This window comes from Dipodomys spectabilis, unplaced genomic scaffold (genome assembly GCF_019054845.1).
Source record: "Dipodomys spectabilis isolate Male_0828 unplaced genomic scaffold, ASM1905484v1 ptg000640l, whole genome shotgun sequence".
In the NCBI taxonomy this organism is placed as follows: domain Eukaryota; kingdom Metazoa; phylum Chordata; class Mammalia; order Rodentia; family Heteromyidae; genus Dipodomys; species Dipodomys spectabilis.
Genome location: NW_024871317.1, coordinates 22,248 through 41,324, shown reverse-complemented (window position 1 = coordinate 41,324; position 19,077 = coordinate 22,248). Strand labels below are relative to the sequence as shown.

Below are 19,077 nucleotides of genomic sequence, written 5' to 3'. Positions count from 1 at the left end.
TTGATCCCTAAAACAAGGAAAGGGAGGGATTGGGTGAGGGAAGAGAGAGGGAGGGAGAAAAGGATAGGGAGAAATAACAGCATATAGAAAAGAGGGTAGCTCTGCATAATAAATGATATTCACTAGGGTACATGGTCAGGCAAACATTTTCTGTAAAGGAACAGAGTAAGTACATCCAGGCTTTGGGAGTCACATGATATGTCCTAAGTATTCCATTCTTCTGTGGCAGTGTGACAGGGGACACAGATAAAATGAATGCATTATAACTTTACTAACATTCACTGAAACTTGAATTCTATTTTTATTTGAAATATGGCTAGTGTAACTGTGTGTCTGAATTTTTAATTTTATGTAATTTTGCTTACTGTAAGTATTGTCACTTACAACTTTGTGGCTGGCTACTCCACTGAGTAGAACAAGTCTGGCCACTGATGAAGTCTTAGAGCACCTCCAAAGTAATCCAGGAATACAAGCCACGGAAGTCACTCAGCTTTTTGGTAGTCACAGTAAGAAACAGTAAAATAAGAAAATAAATAAAACCTTCAATTAAAAACACCAAAGGAGCTTTAATAAAAATTCAGCAAAATATATCTAGTATTTAAAGCTTAATCCTCAGATTTCAGCATTCTGAGTAGCTAGGATTACAAATGTGAACTACTCTCATGTGTTTGTTAGTTTTTTAAATACCAAGTCAGCCTTGTTACTTACCTGGCACTTGTTACTTACCTGGCAGGGGAGATACTATGGTCATGAAGATGGTTTTCCAGGGCCAGGCTTATCTAATTGCACTTCAGATGTGCTGACCCCTGAGATTTCCCCAAATGTGGGAAATTCGACTGTATAATTTGTGGTAGTGGGGGACTGTGTTAGTTCTCTCCACTGGATAGATAGATAGATAGATAGATAGATAGATAGATAGATAGATAGATAGATAGATAGATAGATAGATAGATAGATAGATAGATAGATAGATAGATAGATAGATAGATAGATAGATAGATAGATAGATAGCATTGTATTTTATATTGGCCTCATCTGCTTTCCTGCACTCAGCAGTCACTTGGTCCTAAGGACTACTATAAACGATGAGGTACCTCTAGGACTACTTTGTAGTTGCTAGGAACTACAAGGAGTAGAGAAATCAGCTTGAACTCACCATGAGAAAATAAATGAGGAATTTGGGTGCAGGTGGCTTACACATGTAATCGTGAGATCTGAGGATTGCAGTTCAAAGCCAGCCCATATAAGAAAGCTCATGAGATTCTTATCCTCAATTAACCACCAGAAAACCAGAAGTGGGCTCTGGCTCAAGTGGTAGAGCACTTCACTTGAGCTGAAGAGCTCAGGGACAGTACCCAGAGTTCAAGTCCCATGACTTACAAATAAAAAGAAAGAAAACAAATGAGTGACCAGAGCCAATGGCTCATACCTGTAATTCTAGCTAGTTAGAAGGCTGAGATCTGAGGATCAAGGTTCAACACCAGCCTAGGAAGGAAAATCTATGAGATTCTTATTTCCAATTAAGCACTGAAAACCATAAGTGACAATGTAACTCAAAGTGTTAGAGCACTATCCTTGAGCACAAAAGATCAGGGACAGGATCCAGGACCTGAGTTCAAGCCCAACAACCGACCAAAAAAAAAAAAAAAAAGGAATGAGAAGCCACCTTAATGAAATAGCTAGGCAAGTACAATATACAGAATAACTCCTCCCTTCCTTCTTTTCTTCCTTCTATTCCTTCACATCCTTTCCCCCTTTCTATCCTAGAACTTAAACTCAGGGCCTCATGCATTTTAGGTAGGTACTTTACCAGATGAGCCATACACCTGCTTTTTTTGGCTTTAGTTATTTTTCTTTCTTTCTTTCTTTTTTTTTGGGGGGGGGGGGTCCAGTCGTGGGGCCTGAACTCTAGGCCTGGGCACTGTCCCTCAACTCTTCACTTGAGCCACAGCGCCACTTCTGGCTTTTTTCTTTTTGCTTATGTGGTGCTGAGGAATCGAACCCAGGGCCTCAGGCATGCAAGGCAAGCGCTCTACCACTGACCACCTTCCCAGTCCTCATTTTTCTTTTGTTGGTTATGTAACTTGAACTCTGTGCCTGGGTGTTGTCCCTGAGTTCTTCAGCCCAAGGTGAAGGCTCTACTGTTTGAGCCACAGTACCACTTCTGGTTTTCTAGTGGTTTATTGGCTATATGAGTCTCACTGGGCTGCCTGGCCTGGCTTTGATCTGTGATCTTGAGATTTCAGCCTCCTGTGTAGCTAAGATTACAGGCATGAGCCACCTGCGCCTGGCTTGGCTTTAGCTATTTTTGTGGTAGGGTTTTATGTCTATGACCAGGCCAGCATAGACCATAATCCTTCTTTTTACCCTTTCTGAGTAGATGAAATAAGAAGCACAATGCATTGGGTTCAATATTGATTGAGATCCAATATTTTGAATGTTTTTCCTGGGCTAACATCAAATCATAATCCTCTCTGTATCTGTCAAGACCCAGCAGCTAGCATTACAAGTGTGAGCTCCCATCCCTGGCTCAAATTTCTGATGACTAAAACATCTGAACAGAGTTTTAATAATTTTAAATGATGAATTTGGGGGCAATGGGTGCTCTTACTTGCCTAGTTGCAAATTGCACCAAAAATTCCAAATATTAACTTTTGATTTCCTAGAGTACATTAAATAAGCAGATAAACTTTAAAAAGCAATTAACTAAAGAAAAAAGCTAAACAGAATACATCCTTACCATTGTAACTTTGGACTAACACCTTGTCAATCATTGCTTCCATCATAGGTTTTTGTCTGGGCAGTATATTCCATACACGGATGATGCCACCCCCAAGGTTGTGGGCTAAACAGCCTATATCCACAGGAGTGAAAGCCAGGCTCTAGGCAAACACACCAAAGGAAGGCAGGGTCCAGCAGCATTGTACGTGGCAATGTCCCAACATATGACCCGAAGTTTTAGGGCAGCTTAAATAAAGCTTTTTCCTTAGGAATAATACTGTATTAAGGCATACCTCTTCTTCTGGGTTTATCACTGCTTAATTGGAGACAAGTCTCATGGACTTTCTGCTTGGGCTGGCCTGAAATCATGTTCCTCAGATCTCAGCCTCGTAAGCAGCAAGGATTATAGGCATGAGCTACCAATGTCTAAATTGATTATTCCTTTAATAAAAATCAAAATGGCTACAGTATGGTTTAACAGAGAGCTTGAATCCTTTTCTGAGCCTTATAAATTTTCTGACTAGAAGCAGAATGACAAACTGACATGTGGGAAACAATGTACCATATTAAACCATTTTTCAGTAGAGTATCTGGCTCATCAGTTTGGCTCTTGTCCTCCTATTCTAATGGTGACTTTTCTGCCCGGGCTGGATTCAAAACACAATCCTTACATCTCAGCCTCTTGAGTAAGATTATAGGCATGAGCCACCTGTCCCTGGCACCATCCACATTTCTGTACAAGTGAATAAAACTCAGTGATGTAGTGTCTACCTCTTTAACCCAAAGCAGGTAAGAAACCAAAATTGAATTTGAAATTCAGTTGAATATGAGTCTATATTCTTAACAACAGGGTTGTAAATTATTTGGTCTTTGCACAAGTCTCTTAGTAGATAAAGCACACATGTCATGATTTTTCTATTTCAAATGGTCCATGAGAGATAGCTCGGCATGGTATGGTAAGCCTGTAATTCCATCACTTGGGAAGCTGAAGCAGAAGCAAAATAAGTTCAAGGCCATCTTGGCTATGTAGTGAGATGCCATTTCAGAAGGGCAGGAAGTAAATGGCTCCTGATTATATAAGCCTTGGCAATTACTTTCCCATCTTCTGTGTCTACAAAGAGAAGCCTAAGACTCCAAGGCCAAACAGAAAACATGACCCAAAGACTAACACAAAACAACTGGATACCAGCTGTGTCGACTCATTCTTGGGCCAATAGAGTGTCAACCAAAGGCACTCTTGAACAGTTGAGTCTATGTCCCCTCCTCTTCTCTTCAGAAAGGGTCATTTCAAAATCATCATTCCTAGAAATTAAAAGACATCAGTGATATTAGGATTTCCATTCCAGCATATTTATAAGTCAGTGAACACTTAAGACATTGGCAACTATACAATTAAGTGACTAGCAATTGGAACATGGTACATGAAGACACTAATAGTTCATAGTATATGGTCTGTGAATTAGAACTTATTAAATTTGCTACCATAGCTGCAGCAGGTGGAGTAACAGTTGGGGGAGGCAGCAGCAACCTTGGCTCCAGCCCCTTGACCTCCGGAGTGCATCATGGAACCTAGCAGCCCTTCACAAAGGCTGGGAGAGAAGAGAGCTGCCATGGAATGCTAGGATCATGCCTCTGGTGTGGCATGCGACCATCACCTCACTTCTGCTTCCTGGCTAGATGAATAGGGGCCGCATGCCTGTGTCACCTCACTCCTGCTTCTGGTCTGGGTGGGTAGGAGCCGTGTGCCTGCACCACCTCACTCCCACTTCCAGTCTGGGTAAGTGTGGGCTGCATGCCTGTTTCACCTCACTCCTGCTTCCACTCTAGGTGAGTGGGGGCCACGTGCCTGTGTCGCCTCACTCCTGCTTCTGGTCTGCATGAGTGGGGGAGTAAGGGCCATGCTGCCTGTGTCACCTCACGACAGCCTCCGGTCTGGGTGGGTAGGGGCCATGTCCCTGCATCACCTCACTACTGCTTCCTGGCTGGATAAGTCTGGGCTTGGTGCCCTTGTCACCTTACTCTGTCTTCCGGTCTTAGTGAGTGGGGGCTGCTTACCTGTGTCACCTCACTCCTGATTCCAGTCTGGGTGAATAGGGGAGTAGGGGCCATGTGCCTGCACCACCTCAATCTTGCTTCCGGTCTGGGTTGGTCTGACTGGCTGTGAGCTAATTACTATGTCCAGATGCTGTTTACCAGCCCACGCCAGACGTTAGACTTTTCCAGTTCTCATAACAAAGCATGACATTAATGGATTAGGATGGCACCTTGCTAGGTTTGAGAACCATGTTATTAAATTGTGTGTGTTTGCATGTGCACTGGTCTTGGACCTTGAACTCAGGGCCTGAGGTCTATCCCTGAGGTATTTGATCAAGGTAGAGCTCTACTTCTTGAGCCACAACTCAACATATGGCATTTTTTTGTGGTTAATTGGGACTAAAAGTCTCCCAGATTTTCCTGTCTGGGCTGGCCTTGAACCACTATCCTCATATCTCAGACTTTTCAGTAGCTAGGATTTACAGGTGTGAGCTACTGGTGCCTCTGTATTTGCTTGATTACCATCCAGAGAGAACTGTGCTTGTTAAGTGTTCTGGAGGAAAAAGAATTGAACTCTTCCAATGAGCAATGGTGAAAATACTCAGGTTCTAGCCCGGCATTGGTGGATCAGGCCTCTAATTCTACCAATTCAGGAATGTGAAATCTGAGAATTGCAATTAGAAATTAGTGTGTGGAGGTTAGAGTTCTTGAGACTCTTTATCTCCAACAAACTATCACAAACCTGGAAGTGGCACTGTATCTAAGTGGTAGAGCACCAACCTTGAGGGAAAATGCACACAGACAGCACTCAGGCCATGAGTTCAAGTCCAAAGACCACAAAAAAAACAAGAAAAAATTGGGTTCTTCAGTAGAAGTTTATCATTATAAATATCTCTTTCCCATTACATTTAGATCTGTCATAGATGTATGAATCTTAGGGGAATAAGAAACTTGGCTAAAAAATATAGGAAGCATTGTGTGTGTGTGTGTGTGTGTGTGTGTGTGTGTGTGTTTGCCAGTCCTGAGGCTTGAACCTAGGACATTAATCTCTTGATTGGCTTCCTTCCATCAAGGCTGGTACTCTGTGACTTGGTACACAGTCCTACTCCCAGATTTTTAATTGTTATTTGGAGATAATAGTTTTACACACTTTTCTGCCTGTGGTGGCCAATTCTGGAATGTGATTATTTTGAATCATGCTGTAAAAAATGAGTGTGCAAATAGCTGTACTATAAGGCTGACTTACATTTCTTCAGGTGTATATGTAGGATTTCTTGTGTGGAACTTCCACACTGATTTCTGTTGGGGCTGTAATGATTCACTTAATTGCCATCATTGTGTAGGGTATCTTTCCCCACCTCACTGCAAGTATTTCTGTTTTCTTTTTTAATAGGCATTCTGATTAGGCAGACATGAACTTCAACATAGATTTGATTTGCATTTCCTTGATTACTAACGGTGTTGAATATTTTCATGTATTCCTTAGATACCTACATCAGTTTTGGGGAACTATCTAGTCAATTCCCTTGCCTATTTATTGATTAGATTATTTGTTCTTAGGGTGTTTCATTTTTTGTCTATATATTCTAGATATTAGGATTTCTTCTGTTACTCAAAAGGCAGGAGTTTAGGCTTATTTTACTTAATCTTAACAAAAGATGCCTGTGAGGTTCAAATTATTTAAATGATGATTGATTTAAAAATGAGAAGGATGTGGCTCACAGAATAGAGTGTCTGTCAACATGTACAAGTTCTGAACTCAGAGTACAGTGTTTACAAAAAAGAGATTCTATTATTTTAGAACAATAAAAGCTAATAAGCTACATTTTCTCAAAATATGTAATTCTAAATATTTCACTATTCTTCGTGGTAAAACTATTGCAAATTTTAGCACAAAATAATAATTTTAGGTTCTATTTTTTCCTTGGTAATCATTCAAGCCAGCAAAACTGAAGAAAATACAAGTTTGGCTAGGTGCTGATGGCTCATGTCTGTATTCCTATCTACTCAGGAGGCTGGGACATGAAGATTGCAGTTCAAAGCCAGCCTGTGCAGGAAACTCCATGAAGCTTATCTACAAATAACCACCAGAAAACTAGAAGTTGTGCTGTGGCTCGAGTGCTAGAGTGCTTTCCTTGAGCTGAATAGCTAAGGGACTGCCCCTCGGCCCAGCGTTCAAGCCCCACGACTGACAAAAAACAACAAAAAAACAACTTTGTATAAAGAGTAGAATCTCCAAGTTTTTATTCAAGTTTTTTAGTTCTTGTGGCAAATGTTTTCATTGGATAGAAAGTGGACAGATTATATGTCATTGTGATAAACTTGCTACTATGTGGTTGCTTTTCTCCCATTTATAATTTCATCCATCTAACATTGTTGAAGATGAAAAATCCATCAAGGACAAGACATACTATTTGGAAAAACTGGTAAGTTGAAATGACTATTACTTTCTAGTTTGGCAAAGAAGCTGTGATTTTCCTTCCCTCCCCAGGATTTGAACAATGAAAAAAAAATTGTCTTGGTTTTTCCAAAAAGTGAGGAATACAGCTCATATTCAAATAATTAGAAGATAATGAAATGAATGTTTAGGATACATAATATGCTTAATTTTGAACCTTCCTCTCAAGAAACTTCCAAGAAACTTAGCACACATTGGTTAGATATTGATATCAAAGAGCCCACTGCAGGTGCTTCATACCTATAATTGGCTACTCAGAAGGATGAGATCTGGGATTGAGATTGGTGCCAGCATGGATGAAGTCCCCTGCTGTTAGATCATATGTCTCTTCCTCCCATCCTCAATGTGAAGTTGTCTCCCCAGATTACCATCTTTCTGATTCATTGATATTATCATTGGGATTTTTGGTTTTCTCCTTCAGCATGAAATTTGCATGGAGAAGGCCATTCATAGCTGTATTCACATGTTTCTCCAGTTGCCTACGGCAGTGCCTGGTCCTTAGTGCTTAGTAGCTTTGTGTAGAGATGAGCCTTAGTGCTTAGTACCCTTGTATAGAGGTGAGCCTGCTCTGCTCATGTAATATCAGAATTCAGTCAGGAAAACTCATCAAGCTGTGGTCTTGTAGTTAATAGTCATTTATTCTAATTATTCTTTTCCTCCTTGTGTATCTAAGTCCACATAAAGGTGAGATCAGTGGCTGACACCTATCCGTTGTGATGGAAAAAGAGGTTGTGACATCATAGAAGTTATTGTGAAGCTGCAGGATGACCCCACCACGAAAGCACCCAAAATGGCAATCTCCCACATTCACGAATACATTAAACAAACCGTCATTCACTCTCTGCTAGGTTTAGACTCAGCGTTTCCCTTTCCTATTTAAATTAAAGAAAAATTCAAGACATGCCTTTTTTGATTTGTCATTGAATTATTGATATGTCCCTCCAAACAAAGGAAATAAGAATGCCATTTAATGGAATGTAAATGTAAGGCATGGAAAAAAACAACATAAAAGTTCCTAGGGAAAACATCAAAAGTGGCAGCTGCTACAAAAGTTGGTTCTTAAAACCAACTGGTGTCTCACACCAGTAATCCTGGTATAATATAAGTTAATGAAAGTTTTCTTTTTGTGCCAGTCCAAGGGTTTGAACTTGAGACCTGGGCTCTGAGTTTTTTGCTCAAGTCTAGCAATTTACTACTTCAGTCATATCTTCACTTCTAGTACATTTGGTAGTGTAGTGGAGATAAGAATTTCCAAGATTTTTCTGCCTGTGCTGGCTTCAAACTGTGATCCTCGATGTCAGCCTCCTGAGTAAGATAACAGGCATGAGCCACCAGCTAAAAGTTACTTTTGTGAGATATAAAAATTTACTTATGTAAGATATAAAAAGCAACATAAACAAATGAAACATTAGAACAAAACTGGAACAAGTTATATAGAAGACATAAAAAGACAAACCCCAAAGCCCCAAGTTAAAGCCTAAGGACCACCACAAAAGAAATAAAGAAGTGTAGAAAAAGTAATAGCCAGTGACAGAGTTTTAAATTAATCAATCACAGGTGGCTTACACATGTTATATTAACTACATAGGGGACTAAAATCAGAAAATACCATTTAAAAGGCAAGCCCAAGCAGGGAAATCCTTTGGCCATTTTTCTGTGTGTGCCAGTCATGAGAGTTGAATTTGTTCTACTTTATTCAAGGCTGGAGTTCTATCAATCTCAGCTTTTTGGTGGGATCACTACCAGCTAACTGGAGATAAAGAGAATCATGGAATTTCCTTTGCAGGCTGGCTTCAAAACTGTGATCCTCAGATTTCAGCTTCCTGAGGTATTCTGTGCATTGCATGAGACTCTTAATCTCTAATGAACCACGAAAAAAATAAAGAAAAGAAAGAAAAAACAGCTGGAGGTTGAGCTGTGTCTCCAATGGCAGAAATGAGACTGATTTCTGGGACAGCACCCACATCTTGAGATAAGCTTCAGGACCAGTACAAACAAGAATAAAATAAATAAATGAAAAGAAAGGTAGAAGAAGAAAAGGGAGAGCAAATTTCAGAGGATAAAATAAAAACTGAGGTAGCTTACACTTGTTATTAAAGTTACTCAAGGGTCACACATCTGAGACTCAGTGTTCAAGGCCAGCCAAGGCAGGTGAGTCCATGGACTTATCTCTAATTAGCCAACTACAGTTTTTAAAAAAAATCCACAAATTGTGCTGTGGCTCACGTATTAGCATGCTAGTATTAAAAATGTACTGTGACGGGGCTGGGAAGTTGCCTCAGTAGTAGAGTGCTGCCTTGCATGCATGAGGCCCTGGGTTCAATTCCTCAGCAAAAAATAAGAAAAAAAGCCAGAAGTGGCACTGTGGAACAAGTGGTAGGGCTCTAGCCTCAAGCTGAAGAGTTGAGAGACAGTGCCCAAGCCCAGAGTTCAGGCCCCATGACCGGCAAAAATAAAAAGTACTGGGAAAATACCCAGGCTCTGATTTATAGCCCAAAGCCCAGCATACATATAGAAATAAAAAATAGAAATTAAAAAATGTATTGGAAAATCCAATTAAATTTTCCAAATGAGCCATGAGTTTTTGTTTCATGTGTGTAATCCTAGAAACTAAGATAGATGAAATTTGAGGATTATGGTGTCTTATCATAAAATCACCAGCAAAACAAACAAACAAGAAAACAGAAGTGAGGCTGTGATTGGAGTTGTAAAGCACCAGCCTTGAGTGAGAAAGCTACAAAACAGTGCCCTGAGTGCCTCAGAGATCCAGCCTCTGGATCACAAAAAAAAGATAAGAAAAATAGAACCCAGGGCTGGTGACTCATGCCTGTAATTCAAGAACCTCAGTAGGCAGAAATATGGGGATCCAGTGTAAAGACCAAACTTAGCAAGAAAGCCCAGAAGACAGTTCTTTGTGGCACATCCTAGGGCTGGAACTGTACTACTCCCAGATTTTTGGCAGTTAATTGGAGGTAAGGATCTTAGACTTTCTGCTCAGCGTGGCTTTGAACCATGATGGTCAGACTTCAGCCTCCTGAAACAGGCCAGGCCTTGCATGAGTTCTAGCTCCAGGACCATCACACACAAAACAATGAAATGAATAAATGTAAAGAAGGGTAGAAGAAGAACCAATAACCGAGGCTTCAATGAGCCAATCAGCCAATCATTGGTGGCTCATAACTGTAATTCTAGTTACTCAGGAGGCTAAAATATGAGGATAATATTTAAAGACCAGACCAATTAGGAAAGTCCATAAGACACGTGTGTGTGTGTGTGTGTGTCTGTATGTCTGTGTGAGAGTCCTGTTGCTTGAACTTGTACTGTTTTTCTCAAGACTCTACTATTCTCAGCTTTTTAGTGGTTATAATTGGAGATATCATGGACTTTCCTGCCCAGGCTGGTACAAACGTTGATCCTCAGATTTCAGCCTCATGAATCTTGACAGGCTCTACTCATTTCTAATTAACCACCAAAACAGAAAAAAAAACAAAAACCCTGGAATTGAGCTGTGGTCAACTGGCAGAACTGGGCAATAGTATCTGGTACAGCACTCAGACCCTGAGTTCAAGCTGCAGGACAAACACAGAAGAAATAAAAGAAAAGGAGGATAGAAGTACAAAACCTCTATCAGTGATAGAGGTTGAAATGAATCAAACATTGGTTGCTCACACATGTTATACGAAGTACTCAGGAGGATGAAATCTAAGGATCACAGTTCATGACCAGCCAAGGCAGGAGAGTCCATGAGACTCATGAGACTCATCTATCTAATTTGCCACCAAAAATAAGCTACAAGCTGTACTTTGGCTCGTGCGGTTGAGTGGTAGTCTCAAACAGTAAGCTTGGAACAGCACCTAAGCACTAAGTTGAAATCCTAGACACACATTTCAAAAAACAAAAAAAAACACAAACTAAAAATGATGGGAAAAGAGAAAGCCAGTTTCAAAATGAGCATTGGTTTTGGTTCATATGTGTATTCCTAGCTATTCAAGGTTCAAAGCTAGACTGGGTAAGAAAGTACATGAGACTCTTTTACCCAACTACCCAGTGTAGATATCATTGTAGTTGTAAAACATTGTATTTGTTGAAAAAGCTAAAAAAAAAAAACTTGTTTATTGATCCAGAGATCAATTCCTGGTGCTAAAAAAATGTAGGAGAAGAGAAGAAAGGCCAATTGTAAATTGAAACATAAGCCTGTGCTGTTGATCGTGGAGGCAGAAATCTGAGGATCAACTTTCTTTTTTTTTTTTTTCTTTTTTTTTTGGGTCCAGACGCGGGGCAAGAACTCTGGGCCTGAGCACTGTCCCTTAGCTCTTCAGCTCAAGGCTAGTGCTCTACCACTTGAGCCACAGCGCCACTTCTGGCTTTTTTCTTTTTTCTTATGTGGTGCTGAGGAATTGAACCCAGGGCTTCATGCATGCAAGGCAAGCGCTCTACCTCTGAGCCATCTTCCCAACCCCTGAGGATCAACTTTCAAGGCCAGGTCAAGAAGCAAAATCCAGGAAACTTTGGGTGTATGTGTGTGTGTGTGTGTGTATGTTTGTGTGTGTGTGTGTGTGTGTGTTTGTATTTGTGATGTGTGTGTTTGTGTACCATACTTTGCTAGTACCCTAGCATTAGCAGATTTTGGGTGGTGAATTGGAGATAAGAGTGTCATCGATTTTCTGCCCAGGCTAGCTTTGAAACGTGGTCCTCAGATTTCAACCACCTAATTCAGTTGGAATTTGAGCTATGACTTAAGTGACAGAACTGGGCAAATATTTTCTGGGACTCCACCTAAACCCTGAGTTGAAGCCCCAGGACATGCACAGAAGAAATAAAGAAGAGTAGAAGTAACCAAGGAAGAGTGAGTGACAAAGGCTTAAATGAATCAAGCATTGGTGGCTCATACATGTTCTACTAGCTATTCAAGTGGCTAAAATCTGAGGATGATGGTTTATGTCCAGCCCTGGCAGTAGAGTCCATGAAAATCTTGTCTGTAATTAATCACCCTCCCCAAAAAAGGGCCAAGAAGTTATAGTGTGTCTCATGTAATAGTGGATAGCCTTGAATAAAAACTTCTGGGACAGAATATGAGCCCCAATTTGTAGACCCAGTAACAACACACACATGCAAAAAAAGAGTAAACAACAGTAGATAGTGGCAAGCACATATTAAAATTTTAAAATGACACAAGGGTTGTTGGTCCTGTGTATAATCCTAACTACACAAGAGGCTGACATCTGAGGATTGTGATATCAAGTCAGCCTGGGCATAAACGTGCTTGAGATGCTTATCCAAGCTACCTAGCACAAAGCCCTGAGCTGAAGCTGAGGTGATAAAGTAGCAACCTTTGTTTAAAAAGCTAAGAAATAGTCCCCAGAGCCAGAGGTCAAGCTGCAGGACCACTAAAAATTACAAATAAATAAAAAGGACAGTGGAAGAAGAGAGACTGAAATCTGAGGATCAGAGTTCAAAGCTAACACAAGAAAGAAAATCCATGAGACTTTGTGTGTGTACATCTCTGTGCCATCCTGAAGCTTGTGTGTGCCATCCTTGAACTTGTGCTGGTTTGTTCAAGGATAGAGTTCTACCACTCCCAACTATTCAGTGGTTAATTGGAGGTCATAGTCTCATGGACTTTCCTTCCCAGGCTAGCTTGATTTATGCTAGGCTTTGTCTCAGACTCTTATCTCCAATTAATTGTCAAAAATAAAAGAAAAAAAAACCTGGGAATTGAGTTATGGCTCAAGTGGCAGAATTGGGCAATCAGTTTCTGGGACAGCAACCAAGCACTGAGTTCAAGCCCCAGGACAATCACAGAAGAATTAAAGGAGGGTAGAAATGCAGAAGGAAGATCCAATGACAGAGTTCAATGACAGATCCAATGACATTGGTAGCTCACTGATGTTCTATCAGCTACTCAGGAGAATGAAAGCTTAGGATCACAGTTGAAGGCTAGCCCAGGTAGGAGAATCCCTGAGACTCTTATGTCTCACTTGTCACCAAAAATATGCCACTAGCTGTGCTCTAGCACATGTGGTAGAGTGCTAGTTTTAAACAGAAAGCTCTGGGACAGCACACAGACCCTGGTGCTGATGCCCTAGCACAGACACTTACAAAGAAAAGAAAAAAAAGCACAAATTATAAAAGATGGGAGAATGAGAAAATTATAGTTTCAAAATGAGTGATAAGTTATTGGTTTATGTGTGTATTCCTAGCTACTCAGAAAGCTGAAATATGAGGATCACCGCTAAAAGCCAGCCTGGGCAGGAAAGTGATTGAAATTCTTTTCTCCAACTACCCAGTAAAAGCTGGATATGAAGGTGTGATAGTAGTTGTAAAGTACTGAAATTTCATGAAAAAAAACTGGGAAACAGTTCCCTGGTCCATAATTCAGCGCAAAGTCGACCAAAAACAAAACTGAAACAAGAGGAGAAATGACCATTTGAGATTTGAAAATAAGCCTGGGGCTGGTGGTTCCTGCTTATTATTTTAGCTATTCATGGAGCTGAAGTCTGAAGATACATTTTAAGACCAGTCCAAACAGGAAAGTCCATGGGGCTTTTTTACTGAGTGCCTAGGGCTTGAATTTGAGTATTTAGTTGATGCAAATAGTCTCATGGACTTTCCTATCCAGGATAGCTTCAACTTCAATCCTCAGATTTCTGCCTCCTGTGTCTTGCTGGGCTTTACATGAGACTCTTATCTCCAATTAACCACCAAAAGGAAGAAAAATAAAACCTGATGATGAGCTGTGGCTTCAATGGCAGAAATGAGAAAATAATTTCTGGGACAGCACCCAGATCTTGATATTAACTTCAGGACCAACATACACACAAACAATAAAATAAATAATTGCAGAAAAGTTAGGAGAATAAATGACTAATTCCAGAGCTTATAATGAGCCAAGCATAGGTGGCACACATCTGTGACAGTAGCCACTCGGGAGGCTCAAATCTGAGGATCACAGTTGAAAGCCAGCCCCGGTAGAATTCATTGACTCAAATCTAAGTAGCTACTTAAAACAAAACAAAAACTAATAGCCACAAGTTATGCTGTGGTTCATGTCTTAGTGTGCTAGTCTTGAATAAAAACTTCTGGGACTGCAACTGGGCTGATTTTTAGACCCAGGACCAGCATACACAAGAAAATAAAAATACAAATAGAAAGGTGTAAGAATGGCTGGGAATGTGGCTTAGTGACAGAGTGCTTGCCTGCCATGTTTTAATCCCTGGATTTGTATCCTCAGTACCTCATAAATAAAAAAGGCTAGCAGTGGCACAGTGGCTCAAGTAGTAGAGTTCTTACCTTGAGTAACAGAAGTTCAAGGACAGTGCCCAAGGCCTGAGTTCAAGCCCCAGGATTAGGAAAAAGAACCCCCCCCCCCCCGTAAGAAAATCCAATTAAATTTTCAAAATGATCCATGCATGAATGTTTGGTCGATATGTGTAATCCTACTGACTCACAAGAATGAAATCTGAAGGTTGTTGTTCATAGCCAGCCTGAACAGGGAAGTGCATAAGTCTCCAACTAACCAGCAAAAAACACCAGAAATAAAGCTGTGGTTGTAGTTGTAAAGCACCAGCCTTGAAAGAATAACTTATTGAAACAGTGCCCTGGCTCAGAGATCCAGCCTCAGGATCACAATAAGAAAATTAAATGCTTGGAAGTAGAGAACCAAGAACTGTTGGCTCATGTCTGTAATTCTAGAAATGCAGGAGACTGAAATATAAGATCCTGTGTAAAGGCAAACCCAATCAAGAAATTACAGTAGACTGTTTTGTGTGTGGTGGCCACACTGGGGATAAGTTTTTGTTGCTTGAAGGGAGATAAGAGTTTCATGGACTTTCCTGCTCAGGCTGCTTTCAAACCATGATGGACAGATTTCAGCCTTCTGAATTAGGCCAGGCCTTGCATGAGATCGAGCTCCAGCACCAACACACACAAAAGGAGTGAAATAAATGAAAAGAAGGGTAGAAGAAGAGAAGAAAGACCAAGTAACAGAGGTTTTGATGAGACAATCATTGGTGGCTCATGTCTGTAATTCTATATACTCAAGCTGACATATGAGGGTACTCTTTAAAGCGCAGCTCAGGTATAGTGTTCATAAGACACGTGTGTGTGTGTGTGTGTGTGTGTGTGTGTGTGTGTGTGTGTGTGTGTGTGTGTTTGCCAGTCCTGGTGCTTGAACTTGCACTATTTTGCTCAATGGTCTACAACTCTCAGACTTTAGTGGTTAGTTGGAGATAGGAGTGTCATGAACTCTCCTAAATTTTCAGCCTCCTGAAATTGGCCTAGCTCTATTTGATTCTTTTCTCTCCAATTAACCTCCCCTCAAAAGCCAAATGTTATGGTTGGTCCCATGTATGCCATGAGACAACATCTGAGCTTCAATTTCTACTCCCAGGACAAGCAAAAATGGAAAAAGAAAAAGAAAAAAAGGTGGAAGCAAGCACATATTAAAGTTTTAAAATGACCCAAATGTTGATGGCCATGTGTGTAATCCTTACTACACAAGAGGCTGACAACTGAGCATTGCAGAGTCAAGTCAGCTTAGGAAGGAACGTGCTTGACATTCTTATCTCTAGCCACATGGCACAAAGCCTTGAGCTGTGGATGAGGTGGTAAAGCACCAGCCTTGAGTTTAAAAGCTAACACATAGGCCTTAGAGTCAGAGGTCAAGCTACAGGGCCAATAAAATTTTCAAAGGAGAGAGGATGAAGAGAGGCTGAAATCTGAGAGCATGGGTCAAAGCTGGCCCATGCAAGAAAGTCCATGAAGCTTTCTCTGTATGTGCATTTGTGTGCTATCTTGTGGCTTGAACTTATGTTGTTTTGTTCTAGGACAGAGCTCTACCACTCTCAGGTTTTCATTGATTAATTGGAGCTAAGAGTCTCATGGGCTTTCCTGCCCTGGTTGGCTTTGAACCATGATCCTCAGAATTCAGCCCACTGATTCATGCCAGGCTTTGCATAAAACTCATCTCCTATTAACTACCAAGAAGTAAAAAAAAAAAACCAAAAACCTGGAGTTGAGCTGTGACCAAAGATGCAAACTGGGCAATCACTTTCTAGTACAGCACCCAGGGCTTTAGTTCAAGCATGAAGACAAAACAAGTATAGCCACAAATTATACTTTGGCCCATGTGGCAAGCTACTAGTCTTGAAATAAATCTCTGGCATTGTATCAGGCCCTGATTTGTAGTCCCAGGACTAGAACATATACAACAATAAGAGCAAGGAAAATTTTAAAAATAAAAGTGAATAACACATATTAATATTTTTAATTGATCAATGGGTTTGTGGTTCATATGTATAATCAGAGCACCTCAGGAAGCTGAAATCTGAGGATCATGGTTTGAAGCCAGACTACCCAGAAAAGTACATTTGAAACTTATGTCCAATAAACCAAAAAAAGCTAGAAGTGGAGCTGTAGTTGAAGTTGTAAAACATCATCCTTGAGTCAGAAAGCTAAGAAACAGAAGGGCACTGCTGGTTCTAGCCTGTAATCCTACTACACAGGAGGCTGAGATATGAAGATCATGGGTCAAAGCCAGCCTGGTCAGGAAAGTTCATGAGACTCTTATCTGCAATTAAACACCAGAAAACCTGAAGTGACTCTGTGGGTAAACTGGTAGAGCATTTGCCTTAAGCTGAAGAGCACAAAGACAGCACCCAAGCTGAGAGTTCAACCCCTACCCCCCTTCAAAATAACTAAGAAACAGCAATGTGGCCCAAAGATCAAGTCTACTGGACAAAATTTAAAAAAGTATTGAGGTTGAAGGCAAGAAAGAGATGGTTAAAAATAGTAAAATAAGCCGGGTACCAGTGGCACACGCCTGTAATCCTAGCTACTCAGGAGGTTGATATTTGAGGAACACAGTTCCAAGCCACCCCGGGCAGGAAAGTCCGTGAGACTCTTAACTCCAATAAACCACCAGAAAACTGGAAGTGGTTCTATGGCTCAAGCGGTAGAGTGCTTGCCTTGAGCTGAAGTTCACTGGGACAGCACCTAAGCCCAGAGTTTAAGCCCCATGAACGACCAAAAAAAATTAATATAAGTCAGCAGTTGGTTTCTCATGCCTGTTAATTCTAACTACCCAGGAGGCTGAAATCTAAGGGCTGCAGTTCAAAGCCAGCCCAAGCAAGAAAGTCCATGAGACTTGTTTGTGTAATTACCAGTATTAGGGCTTGAACTTGCCCTGTTTTACTCAAGGCTAGAGTTCTACTACCCACCGCTTTTTGGTGATTAATTGGAGATAAGAATCTCAGACTTTGCTGCTCAGACTGACTTCAAACCAAGATCCTCAGATTTCAGCCTCCTTAGTTATGCTGGGCTTTGCATGAGACTTTTCAAAGAATGAATCTTGAAGTTGATCTGTGGTTCAATTGGCAGAGCTGAGAAAAATCTCTGAGAGAGTGGCCACTACCTATATGCAGAAAAAAAAATGCTAAAAGCTTTCAAAAATAAATAAAAGTAGTTGTAATATAGAAAAAATAAAAAAAAATGTTTAATATGATATAAAGAAAAACTATGTTTTTTTTTTTTTTTTAATGTGGCAAATGAGAACATAGTACAAAGTTTCAAAATGACATACTGAGAGTAAGGGAAAAAGGAAAATTTTTAAAAATCATGTAAATATTAAATACAAGCTGACATGACCAAAATATAATGTGATCAAAAGCTTATCTCTCTCTTATCTCTCACTTGTAATTGCTTACAAATAATTGTCCCTCCAGTTTCAGCAGATACCACAGTTAGACATGACCTCTCTATGAAGCCTTAACTGTGTAAGGATCTTCCGGCTTTAGCCTCTTGAGTTAATACTGCAAGCATTGCTCTCATTTTAATATATGAGGTTTCCTTTAAAACTCAGAATTAATATTCAAATAATGGATTTTCTGTAATGCATGACTAAACATCAGAGATCCACCAGAGATCCTCTGAGGAATACAATCAAAACAGTAGAAAAACACCTACCACTCAAGGTAGGTAACAGAAGGAAGATTTAGCATTTTTTTTTGATGTGCTGGGGGTTGAACGCAGGGCTTCATGCTTGCTAGGCAGGTATAAAATTCAGTGACATTAATTATATCCACACTGCTTTGTAACCATTACCTCTATTTGTGAACTATCTTTTCGATACTGATGGAATCCACACAATCATTGAGTAATAATCACCCCAATGACCTGCCCCAGAAATTTTAATCTTCCAGTTTCTCTTATGAAATGGTTTAGTCAATATGTTTCACATAAATAGTAGATTATTTTTGGTGTCCATCCATGACAGACATATATTAAATTGCAGCTTTTCTGTGGATAAGGCATAATCCATTTATGCATACCTCATATTTTATAAACCTGTTCATCTGATAGACACTCCAGGTATTTCCAACTTCTGACTCTTGTAAATGTTGCTGTTATCATTGGCATATGAGCTATTAGTTTTTTCTTTTCAGTTCTTTTGGTTATGCAATGAGCAATGGGATTGCTGGGTAATGTGGTCATGCTATGTTTTGTTAGAAGAATGTGTCAAATTCTACCATAATTGTTATATCACTTTTCATTACCACAGAAATGTAAAAATGGTCAATAAAATACACAAGAGTATTTCAAATCTTCCACAGCTGTGCCCTAAAGGATCATTTTTCTTACTTTTTACTTGTTTTTATTTAGGTCATGCAGGCCTGGAACTGTGAAGCATTGTCTAGAGCTGAAGTGAGAACAATACCAAATGCCACTTACCTAGCCTCCAAAAAAATTTAATCTGGTAGTCATTTTTTTATAGAGATAAATTTTAGTGATTATTTGCATTTTTACTCTTTTAAAATAAGATTTTGAATTTTAAAATGACTTATATAAATGTAACACCTCTGTGTACC

General features: G+C 40.1%; 1 non-coding gene across 1 annotated transcript; it reads left to right on the top strand.

Annotated features, from left to right (window-relative positions):
- The first annotated feature begins 718 nt into the window (after positions 1–718).
- LOC122101215 lies at positions 719–882 on the top strand. The gene has a single exon (XR_006146336.1). It is a non-coding gene; the product is annotated as a U1 spliceosomal RNA (small nuclear RNA).
- The last annotated feature ends 18,195 nt before the right edge of the window (positions 883–19,077 follow it).